Raw genomic sequence first — 12520 nt, 5'->3', positions numbered from 1 at the left:
ATAACATGAATCTTATATGGAATAAAATAGCTTATTGAAAGCAAGCAATAATACTTTTCATAGGGCTAACTGAAAAGCGTAATTCTGCTTTGAAGGATGACTGCAATGCTGATCAGATGATATATTACAATGGATAGGATAAATCACATTATTGTAGATTCTCCAACAGCAGGTGTCTACTGCACTTAGCCAGATCATCCAGCCAATTCTTTTTCTTGCCTCTGGGCTTCATCTTGGTTGCTACCAGGGTGTCTGACCTCTTTGTCCATTGCTTGTAAGACTTGCTGCCTGTCCACCCAACCCAGATCCCAGACTTACTAGTTCTACAAGCCAAACATTTCATGTCCTGAATGAAGCAATGAACTGCAGTGCATACAGGGATGTGTATTGGTAAAAAAAGAGTCAGTGAGTTTAAAACATGCTGCATCGCACAATTTAAACTTTTCAAAAGGTATAAAACATGGTTATCATTTCCTGAGGAACAAACTACATATACCAACTGACTTCTAACTTCTTATCACACAAAGGCTATTCCGCTCATTGGGTCTATGCCAGGTCTCAGCATAATTCCATCCTCCCTCTTAACTCCCTCCGAACACAAACAAACTCTCTCTCCCCACCCCGCCCATGACTTTTTCCCTCCTCTGATTCTTTCAGCACCCATCTACACCTGGGATCATTTACCATGTACAATGATCTTAACAGCACATCTTTGTAACATTGCAGAAAATCCAATTACTTGGGATAAGTCTTATGTAGTCAAAGAAAACTTTAGAATCAACAATCGAGGTCAGCATCCTTTGAGCTGTTCAGCAACTCTAAATGCTGTGCTGTGGTGCTGCTGGATACAGAGATTAGATGGGGGAATTGTAAGATCGGTGAAGATTTTGGAAACAAGGATGAGGATGTTTAAAGCACGGTGCCATTACAGCTAGTGCTAGTAAGTGAAAAATGGTCAAGTGCACTGAATAGACTGGACTTAGATGCAATCACAAGGCAGGCATGCCAGCTTCTTTACTTTTTTTTAGGAGGTTAAGGAGGCTCAAACTTCTCTTTGACATTTAATCAAACTTTACAGACGTACTCTTGACAGCATCCTGACTGACTGCATCATGGCCTGGTACAGCAATTTCAATGTGTAGGGAAGCAAAAAGCTGCAGAGATAGTGGACTAAGCCCAATACATCAGGGGCACATCCCTCCCCACCAATGGTAGAATCTACATGAAGCAATGACTCAAAAGGCAACATCTATCATCAAAGATCTCCACCACCCATACCATTCCACATTTTGCAGCTACCAAGAAGTATAGAAGCCTTTAGACTCACACCACCAAGTTCGAGAACAGCTACTTCCCTTCAACAATTTGGTTCCTGAACTAATCTCCCTAATCAATACCTCATAACAGCAACACTATGAACACTTAGCACCACAATGTTTTTTTTGTGGTACAGATTGTGTTCTTCTATAGTGATTGTGCATAATTTAGGTTTAATTTATGTTTATTTATTGTGAACACTGCTTATCTGTACATTTAGTTGTTCATGACAGTAAGGTCGACTTTAACTTGGTACAAAATATGATGGATGGTAGAACATTAAACTAGAGTGGAGAAGATAAAGGATGATGATGAGTTTCGACAGCATTCAAGCTAAGGCAAGGCAGCGAAGGGTGATGTGATCAAAGATATGGGACTCAAATTCAGCTCAGGACTAAATAAGGCAACAGAATTGCAAATACCCTGATTTATTTTTGAGAATGAGGGCCAGACTTTGTAGCTAAACAATGGATTTACAGAAAGATTGATCCTAACATGCAGTAAAAAGGGTATGGATTTCAGAGGGGACATCAGCTTCAAGGACTGGTTAGAAACAGAGAAATATTTTGGATGGACAGTGAGATTCCGAGGGAATGGTGAATTTGATGGAGAGGGTATGATGCCTAAGCCAAAGGAATCATAACAATGCCAGTTAATATAGGGCTCAGTTATATAGAGCACAACATTCTGGTGTGAAGAGGTTCAAATGAACAGAAAGTGGACTGCAGAAGAAGACACGAGGAGAAAAAGACGAGGTAGCAATAGCAAAAACAATTGAATTGATTGCAATATTGAATCATCTACAATGGCTTAAAGTTAAGCTGCAGCCTGTAATGGAGGCCATAACAACACCTGCTTTTGCTAAAGATATACTGGGAGCAACTTCTGTCTTCCAAGGACAATCTGACACATTGGGCAGTTTCAACAGAACAGGACAGTACACAATGGTGGTTCAGAAACAGAATCTGGTTTAATATCACCAGCATATATTGTGAAATTTGTTGTTTTGTGGCAGCAGTACATTGCGATACAAAGTAATAAAATCATAAATTGTAATATATAACAACAAATTAAACAAGTAGTGCAAAAAGAGAGGGAAAAATACTGAGGTAGTGTTCATGGGTTAATTATCCATACAGAAATATGATGATGGCGGTGAAGAAGCTGCTCCTGAAACATTGAGTGTGTGTCTTCAGGTTCCTGTACCTCCTCCTTGATGGTAGCAATGAGAAGGCGGCAATTCCTAGGTGATGGGAGTCCGTAACCTAGGACTAGGTTATGGGATGCTGCCTTCTTGAAGCATCACCTTTTAAAGGTATCCTGGATGCTGGTGAGACTAGTACCCACGATAGAGCTAGCTAAGTTTACAATTTTCTGCAGCTTTTTCCGATCCTATGTAGTGGTCCAGATGGTGATGGAGTCAGTTAGAATGTTCTCCATGATACATCTGGAGAAATCTGGCAGGTGCCTTTGGTGACATACCATTTCTCCTCAAACTCCTAATGAAACATAGCCGCTGTTGTGCCTTTTCTAAGACTGCATCACTATGTTGGACCCAGAATAAATGCTCAGAGATGTTGACACCCAGGAACTTGAAATTGCTCACCCTTCCCACTTCTGATCCCTTGATGAGGACTGGTATGTATTCCCTCAACTTCCTCTTCTGGAAGTCCAAAATCAATTCCTTGGTCAGATTTGAGCCTCATTTTTTCACTTCTCTCACATTTATGATCCAAGGACATTTACTTGAAGGGTTCTGCCTAAGGGTCTTGGCCTGTAACGTTGACAGTACTATTTTCCATAGATGCTGCCTGGTCTGCTGAGTTCCTCCAGCATTTTGTGTGTCCTGCTTCAATTTCTAGCATCTGCAGATTTTCTTTTGTTTGTGACACTTGAGTGAAAATCCAAATACCTCAGAAGAAAAATTAATTACTTTTTGTGTCGCCTTTACCTGAATATGCAAGTGAATGATTTTTGAACAAAACTGGAAATATTTCTACTATTTTTGGGAATGTTTTCACAAAGGTAGGTGGAGGGGCAGGTAGTATTGAGTCTGCAAGAGGACACATCAGGAGAATAGAGTAAAGGTAGATAGAATGTAGTGTGGAGAAGTACAAGGTTATGCACTCTGGTAGAAGGAATAAAGGTGTAGACTATTTTCTAAATGGGAAGAAAATTCAAATATCAGAGATGCAAAGGGACTTGGAAGTCCTCGTGCAGGATTCTTGAAAGGTTAACTTGCAGGTTGAGTCTGTGGTATGGAGGGCAATGTTAGCATTAATTTTGAGAATAAAATATAAAAGCAAAGATGTAATGCCGGGGTTTTATAAGGCATTGGTCAAATTGCACTTTGGAGTACTGTGAGAACTTTTGGACCCCTTAAAAAGATGTGCTAGCATTGGAGAGGATCCAGAGAAGGTTCATGAGAATAATTCAGGGAATGAAAGGGTTAACCTATGAAGAGCATCCAATAGACCAGAGGGCACAGCCTCAGAATAAAGAGACGTCCAATTAGAGCAAATATGAGGAGGAATTTCTTTAGTCAGAGGGTGGTGAATCTGTAGAATTTTTTTTGCCACAGACAATTGTGGAGGCCAAGTAATTGGGTATATTTAAAGCACAGGTTCTTGATTAGTCAGGGTATCAAAGGTTACAGGGAGAAGGCAAGTGAGTGGGGTTGAGAGGGATAACAATTCAGTCATGATGGAATTGCAGAACAGACTAGATGGATCAAATGACCCAATTCTGCTCTCATGTGTTATGGTCTTTCACTCTTTTAAGATAAATGCAGAATCAGCATATAAGCACAATAGATATCACATTCATTTTTTGGAACTAAAACATTAGCTGCTCTGGCCTCCTTTACAGTGTACAAAAGTACTCAGCTCTTCCTAAAGGCAGAATAAATTGTAAAAACTTAACTCTCCGTTTTCAGGAAAGGACAATGCCCAACCCAGCATCATGCATATATCCACCATAAATCATGAAAAAACATGGCACTGGTGTTTTACTCCACAGCATTCTGTAACTCTGAACTTCTGCAGAAATGGTTATCAAAAACCCAAACTTTAGTTGAAATGATGATAAGTTCTGGGCAAGATACAGAGGTAAAAAACCTGATTTTCAAGCGATATGAGTCAGGTTGGGGTTATCAGCCGTGGCGAATGGGCTGGGAGTCAAGAGCTGCGGTGAGAGCCGTTGCTCCAACCGAAGGCCACAGCGACTAAACGAAACAAGCCGCCACAATGAGGAATACAAGAGAAAAGGTGGGGGGGGGGATCCGAATTAAGTTTCTTCCACATCCACCGCCGTTTAAGAAAAGCCACACAAGCTTTTCCCCAACAGGGGGAGGAAGGGAGAGAGAGAGAGAGAGAGAGAGTGAGAGATTCAGAGAAAGAGGGAGGGAGAGGAAGAGACAGCCCGATATGTATTCCACGATCTGACTACGTTTCGCGTTCGACACTTTTTTTTTGTTTTCGTCAGGTTCCTTTCAATAATTTTCTTATTTGAAAAGGATAAAATGTTGCGATCGGTTTTAAGGCGAAGGAAACGCGTTTAAGGCTTTGTGTCCGGCGGCCGCAGCGCGTCGGCAGAAGGCGAGAGGCAGACGCTAGAGCGACAAACGGCCCAAAACATCACCATTTTCGACGGTCTGCTCCCGTGGACAACGAGAGGGCGCGGGCTGCGGAGCTCGGCGATTTAATACAGCAAGCACGACACAGCCACTTACCGTCGGGCTGCGCTGAGGCGGCCCGGTCAGCCTCCATCCGTAAGTGCGCGCACAAACACAGAGAGCGGGCGGCGAGCAAAGGCGGTCGAGCGTTTCCCTCTTTGCCTGATGGCGCTGTTCTCCCCCCCCCTCGCTCTCTCTCTCTCTCTCTCTCTCTCTCTCTCTCTCTTACCCACGAACGCCTGATGAAGATGATCAGTGCATCCATCAGCATCATGGGCTTTCTCGCGAGGAAACTGCCGCCTGCAAACACCAGAGGCGGAAGGTTTCGCCAGCCTATTGGGCGCTGCGTTGCAACCCTGCACCGGACAGCCGGCCACTTGAACAACCCACTAACTCCAATTTTTATCCAGCCCCAAGCGTATACAAAATGTGGGGAAAACACGCATACATACTCTCCACCGGGAGCGGGAAAAAACGCCAACATGTTGATTTATTCCTAAACAATTTTTTTGCTCATGCATTTCCATGGCAACGGACGAAAATACAGTTTCCTCGGAATGGAATGAGGTAAGAAAATAATTGCCGGTGTTGATGACGATCGGGTGTTTTTTTTAATATATATGAAAGAAGATCATCCGTGGCTCTACTGCCTCATCGAGGCGTCTGCAGTTTTAATTTACTGGCCATATAGAGCAATATCATTATTGAAAAGAACACCAAGAGGGATCTTGTTAGCAGGAATAGTAAATCAGTGGGATCTCTCACCCCATGAGGGCAACTAAGGCTCAGACCCTAAATGGAATCTAAATCAGAATCGTTTAATATTACTGGCATATGTCGTGAAATTTTTTATCATGCGGTACATTGCAATACAAAATAGTAAAAACAGTAAATAATAGTAACAGTAAAAACAGTAAGAAGTATGTATATATATATATATATATATATTTCTTATATCTCTTCTTAAAGAATTATCACTATCTCTTCTTTCAGTAAGTCCTGACAAAGGGTCTCGGCGTGAAACGTCGACTGTACCTCTTCCTCCTATACCTCCTCCCTGATGGTAGTCATGAGAAGACGGCATGCCCTGGGTGATGGAGGTCCTTAACGATAGGTGCCACCTTTTTGAGGCATTGCTCCTTGAAGATATCCTAGATGCTGGGGCACATGTCCTCGTGTCCATGATTGAGCTGACTGAGTTTTGCACCTGTCTGCAGTTTATTTTGATCCTGTGCAGTAGCACCCTCCTCCCCGCCCCGTACCAGACGGTGATGCAGCCAGTTAGAATGCTGTCCATGTGACATACCAAATCTCCTCAAAGTCGTAATGAAATATAGCCACTGTTGTGCCTTTAATGTAACTGCATGAATGTGTTGGGCCCCGAATAGATCCTCAGAGATGCTGGCACCCAGGAACTTGAAATTGCTCACCCTTTCCACTTCTGATCCCTTGAAGAGGACTGGTGTGTGTTCACTTGTCTTACCCTTTCTGAAGTCCACAATCAGTTCTTTGGTCTTACTGACGTTGACTGCCAGATTGCTGCTGCATTACCACTCAAGCAGCTAATCTATCTTGTTCCTGTATGCCTTCTCGTCACCATCCAAAATTCTGCCAACAATAGTTATGTCATCAACAACTTTATAGATGGCATTTGAGCTATGCCTAGCCACACAGTCATGGGTGTAGAGAGAGTAGAGCAATGGGCTAAGCACAATTCCCTGAGGTGCGCCAGTGTTGATTATCGGTGAGGTGGAAGTGTTATTTCCAATCTGTGCAGATTGTGGTCTTCCAGTTAGGAAGTCGAGGATCCAGTAGTAGAGAGAGGTACAGAGGCCCAGGTTTTGTAGCGTTTTGATCAGAACTGTAGGAATGATTGTGTTGAATGCTGAGCTGTAGTCAATAAACAGTAGCCTGATATATAGCAAGCATTAGTGTTTTCCAGGTGATCCAAAGCCTTGTGAAGAGCCAGTGGGATGGTATCTGCTGTATGCCTATTGTGCCGATAGGCAAATTCCACTGAGTCCAGGTCCTTGCTTAGGTAGGAGTTGATTCTAGCCATAACCAGCCTCTCAAAGCACTTCATCACCATAGATATGAGTGCTGGTGGTTAAGGCAGCTCACCTTGCTCTTCGTGGGCACTGATTGTTGCCTTTTTGAAGCAGATGGAAACTTCCGACTGTAGCAATGAGATATTGAAAATGTCTTTCAACACACTCGCCAGTTGGTTGGCACAGGTTTTCAGTGCCCCACCAGGTACTCCATCTGGGCCTGTTGCCTTATGGTTTCTTTAATAATTCATTCTGCATGGAGCCCCTGACAATTGTTTTCTTGAGTGGAAATGTAATTAGGTGACACGTGATTTTCTTTAGACCATAAGATAGAGGAGCAGAATCAGGTTTTCGTCCCGTTGAGTCTGCTCTGCCATTCAATCATGCATGACTGATTTAATTTCCCTCTCAACTCCATTCCCCTGTCGAGTCCCTGTAAACTTCGACACCCCTACTAATCAAGAATTTATCAAACTCAGCTTTAAATACACCCAGTGACTTGGCCTCCGCAGCTGTTGGTGGCAATGAATTCCACAGATTTACCACACTCTGGCTAAAGAAATTCCTCCTCAATTTTTGTTCTAAAGCAACATTCTTGTATTCTGGGGCTGTGCCCTCTGGTCCTAGACTCCCCCACTATTGGAAACATATTAGAGCTAAAATTGAAAAATCACATACTTTTTTATTTATTAATTGAAAGGTATAATGAAATATCGTACAACAAAGAATATCACTTATGTTTCATAAAGTTTTTCGCATCTCTTTATTGCAGCTCCACGGCAACAAAGACTACATGCGTAAAGCATTGCAGTTACTGTGTGGCTGCGCACTCACGCAACTTAGAGGGAGCAGTGCTCTACACTTCACTTTATCCAGGCATTTCAATATGCTTTACATTTCAAATGAAATCCTGCCAGCCTCATCCCCCTATTTATCTAAATCCAATGAGTACAGGCCCAGAGCCATCAAACATGCCTGATACATTAACCCTTTCATTCTCGGGATAATTTTCATGAACCTCCTCAGAACTGTCTTCATTGCCAGCAATATTCCAAATGTAGTCTGACCATTGCCTTCTAAAGCCTCATGATTATGTCTTTCCTTTCATATTGTAGTCCACTCAAAATTAATGCTAACGTTATATTTGCCTTCCTTACTACAGACGCAATCTGCAAGTTAATCTTTAGGGAATTCTGCACTAGGAATCCCAAATCCCTATGCACCTCCAATTTCAGAATTTGCTCCCCATTTAGAAAATACCAAAGTGCATGACCATACATTTCCCTACACTGAATTCCATCTGCTACTTCTTTGCCCATCTTCCTAATCTGTCCAGGTCCTTTTGCAGACTCACTGCCTCTCCTACACTGCCCCCCTACCTATCTTTGTATCATGCAGCAAACTTGGCCACAGAGCTATCATTTCTGTTATCCAAGTTATTGACATATGATGTGAAAAGAAGTTGTTCCAACACTGAACCCTGTAGAACATGATAGTCATTGGTAGCCAACTAGAAAAGGCCCTTTTTATTCCCACTCTTTGCCTCCCACCAGTCAGCCAAACTTCTATGCATGCAAAGGTATATTTCCTGTAGTATCATGGGTTCTTATCTTGTTTAACAGCCTCATGTGCACCACCTTGTCAATGGCCTTCTGAAAATCCAAGTGAACAATATCCATAAACACGAGGAATTCTGCAGATGCTGGAAATTCAAGCGACACACATCAAAGTTGCTGGTGAACGCAGCAGGCCAGACAGCATCTCTAGGAAGAGGTACAGTCGACGTTTCGGGCCGAGACCCTTCGTCAGGATTAACTGAAGGAAGAGCTAGTAAGAGATTTGAAAGTGGGAGGGGGAGGAGGAGATCCAAAATGACAAGAGAAGACAGGAGGAGGAGGGATGGAGCCAAGAGCTGGACAGGTGATTGGCAAAAGGGATATGAGAGGATCATGGGACAGGAGGCCCAGGGAGAAGGAAAAGGGGGAGGGGGGGAAAAAAACCTAGAGGATGGGCAAGGGGTATAGTCAGAGGGAGAAAAAGGAGAGAGAGAGAAAGAATGTGTGTATATAAATAAATAACGGATGGGGTACAAGGGGGAGGTGGGGCATTAGTGGAAGTTAGAGAAGCCAATGTTCATGCCATCAGGTTGGAGGCTACCCAGACGGAATATGAGGTGTTGTTAGAAACATAGAAACATAGAAAATAGGTGCAGGAGTAGGCCATTCAGCCCTTCGAGCCTACACCGCCATTTATTCTGATCATGGCTGATCATCGAACTCAGAACCCCGCCCCAGCCTTCCCTCCATACCCCCTGACCCCCGTAGCCACAAGGGCCATATCTAACTCCCTCTTAAATATAGCCAATGAACTGGCCTCAACTGTTTCCTGTGGCAGAGAATTCCACAGATTCACCACTCTCTGTGTGAAGAAGTTTTTCCTAATCTCGGTCCTAAAAGGCTTCCCCTCTATCCTCAAACTGTGGCCCCTCGTTCTGGACTTCCCCCAACATCGGGAACAATCTTCCTGCATCTAGCCTGTCCAATCCCTTTAGGATCTTATATGTTTCAATCAGATCCCCCCTCAATCTTCTAAATTCCAACGAGTACAAGCCCAGTTCATCCAGTCTTTCTTCATATGAAAGTCCTGCCATCCCAGGAATCAATCTGGTGAACCTTCTTTGTACTCCCTCTATGGCAAGGATGTCTTTCCTCAGATTAGGGGACCAAAACTTCCAACCTGAGTGTGGCTTCATCTTTACAGTAGAGGAGGCTGTGGATAGACATATGAGAATGGGAATGGGATGTGGAATTAAAATGTGTGTCCACTGGGAGATCCTGTTTTCTCTGGGGGACAGAGCGTAGGTGTTCAGCAAAACTATCTCCCAGTCTGTGTCGGGTCTCGCCAATTGGACAATATCCACTAATTTTTCTTTGTCTATCCTGCCTGTTAATTCCTCAAAGAATTCCAACAGATTTGTTAAGCAAGATTTCCCTGTAAGGAGACCCTGCTGACTTTGGTCTATTTTATCATGTGCCTCCAAGTACCCCAAAATCTCATCCTTAATAATGGACCTTAACATCTTGTCAACAATTGGTCAGGTTAACTCGCCTATGATTTTGTCTTTTGCCTCCCTCACTTCCTAAAGAGTGGTGCGAGATTTGCAATTTTCGAGACCTCCAGAACCATTCCAGAATCTAGTAATTCTTGACAGATTATTACTATTACTCCACAATCTCTTCAGTTACCTCTTTCAAAATCCTGCGATGTATTACATCTGGACCGGGTGTCATCTACCTTCAGACCTTTCAGCTTCCCAAGCACTTCCTCCTTAGTAATGGCAACTCTATTCACTTCTGCCCCTGACACTTGAAGTTTAGGCATGCTGCTGGTGTCTTCCACAACGAAGACTGACACAAAACACAAGAGTCTGTCTGCCATTTCTTTATTCTCCATTACTACCGCTCCAGCGTTATTTTCCAGTGGTCCGATATCCACTCTTGCCTCTCTTTTATTCTGCATACACCTGAAAAAAAATTTGTATCGTCTTTTATATAGCTAGCTTACTTTCATACTTAATCCTTTCTCTCTTTATTGTTTTGTTAGAGCCTTCTGTTTTTTAAAGCATCCCAATCTTCTAGCTTTCCACTAATTTTTGCTATATTGTATGCCCTCCCTTTTGCTTTGATGCTGCCCTAGTCAGCCATAGTTGCCCCATCCTTCCTTTTGATGAACTGATCTTGTGCCTTCCAAATTACCCGCAGAAATTCCAGCCATTGCTGCTCTGCCATCATCCCTGCTAAGTTCCCCTTCAAATCAACTTTGGCCAGTTCCTCTCTCACATCTCTGTAATTCCCTTTACTCCACTGTAATACTGATACTGTACATCTGATTCTAGCTTCTCCCTCTGAAACTGCAGCATGAATTCTATCATGTTACAATCACTAGCTCCTAAAGGTTCCTTTTCCTTAAGCTTCCGAATCAAATCTGGTCATTCTACAACACCCAATCCAGAAATGCCTTTTTCCCAGTGGGCACAACAAAATTTGCTCTTAAATGCCATGTCACAGGCATTCAATAAATTCCTTCTCTTGGGATCCAACAACAGTCTGATTTTCCCAATGCTATTGAAAACCCCAGTGATCATTACAACATAGTTCATATAGGTTTTGTTGTGAAGTGTGTCTAATTGGTGCATTCTTCAAAGTTCAAAGTTTAAAGTTAATTTATTATCAAAGTACATATACTGTGTGTCACCATATACAGCCTCAAGATTCATTTTCTTGCGGGCATTCACCATAAACACAAGAAACACAATAGAATCAATGAAAGACCGCCCCAACAGGACAGATTAATCAATATGCAAAGGACTATAAAATGTGCAAACACAAAGAGACAAAAAAGAATGAACAATAATAATAATATTAAATACAAAATGAATATCAAGAACATGAGATGAAGAGTCCTTGAAAGTGAGTCGATAGATTATGGGAAAATTTCATTGATGAAGTGTATTTATTCAAGAGCCTGATGGTTGAGGGGTAATAACTGTTCCTGAATTTGGTGGTGTGGGTCTTGAGGCTCCTGTACCTTCTTTCTGATGGCAGCAGTCAGAAGAGGTTGTATCAGGCAGTGATGCAACTGGTCAATATACTCTCCACCACACATCTGTGGAAGTTTGTCAAAGTTTTAGATGACATGCCGAATCTTTGTAAACTTCTAAGTAGAAATGCTGCTACACTTTCTTCATAATAGCACTTACCTGCTGCGCCTAGGACAGGTACTCTGAAATGATAACACTGAGGAATGTAAAGTTGCTGAACTTCTCCATCTGTGACCCCCCCTTCTCCCCTGATGAGAACTGGCTTGTGAACCTCCATTTTCCTCCTCCTGAAGTCAATAATCAGCTCCTTTGTCTTGCTGATATTGGATAACAAGTTGTTGATGTGGCACCACTCAGCCAGGTTTCCAGTCTCCCTCCTATAACCTGATTCGTCACCACCTTTTATTCAGTCAGTGACAGTGGGGTCGTCAGCAAACTTAAATATGGCATTGTTGCTGTGCTCAGCCTCACAGTCATTAGTATAAAGTGGGTTGAGCAGGGGGCTAAGCACACAACCTTGTGGTGTACCTGTGCTGATGGTGATTGCGGAGACAAAAGCTACTGCAGTGTGGGCAGACTGACGCATGAGATGGGAGGAGCACAAGCTCTTCACAAATTGCCTCTGGAACTTTATAAATGCTGCAGCCCACGGGTGAGATAGCTTGAACAGAGTGATTGTTTGTTAGAATATCACTCCAACCTGTCTGTGTTCTTCTGCATTGTTACTAGGCCTAATACAATCTCAATGGAAAACACCTCCCGTCTTGGCAAATTACAGCCTCCAGGACTCAATACTTCAATTCCTTAACTTCAAATAACTTTGTTTCAGGTCTGGTCATTTTTGCCTGTCAACCTTTTTTTTTTCATTTGTGGTATTTCCCA

The 12520-nt window shown here is 42.7% G+C and overlaps 1 protein-coding gene across 1 annotated transcript in view; it reads right to left on the bottom strand.

The window, feature by feature from the left end:
* LOC140199135 (uncharacterized) overlaps nucleotides 1-5332 on the bottom strand; it is a 162969-nt gene extending 157637 nt beyond the window's left edge. The window contains exon 1 of the mRNA XM_072260713.1: nucleotides 5220-5332. The gene's annotated coding sequence lies outside the window, so the exon portion shown is untranslated. The remainder of the gene's footprint in view (nucleotides 1-5219) is intronic.
* Nucleotides 5333-12520: the final 7188 nt, after the last annotated feature.

Source organism: Mobula birostris, chromosome 6 (genome assembly GCF_030028105.1).
Source record: "Mobula birostris isolate sMobBir1 chromosome 6, sMobBir1.hap1, whole genome shotgun sequence".
Classification (NCBI taxonomy): Eukaryota; Metazoa; Chordata; class Chondrichthyes; order Myliobatiformes; family Myliobatidae; genus Mobula; species Mobula birostris.
This window is presented reverse-complemented; position numbering and strand designations above follow the sequence as displayed.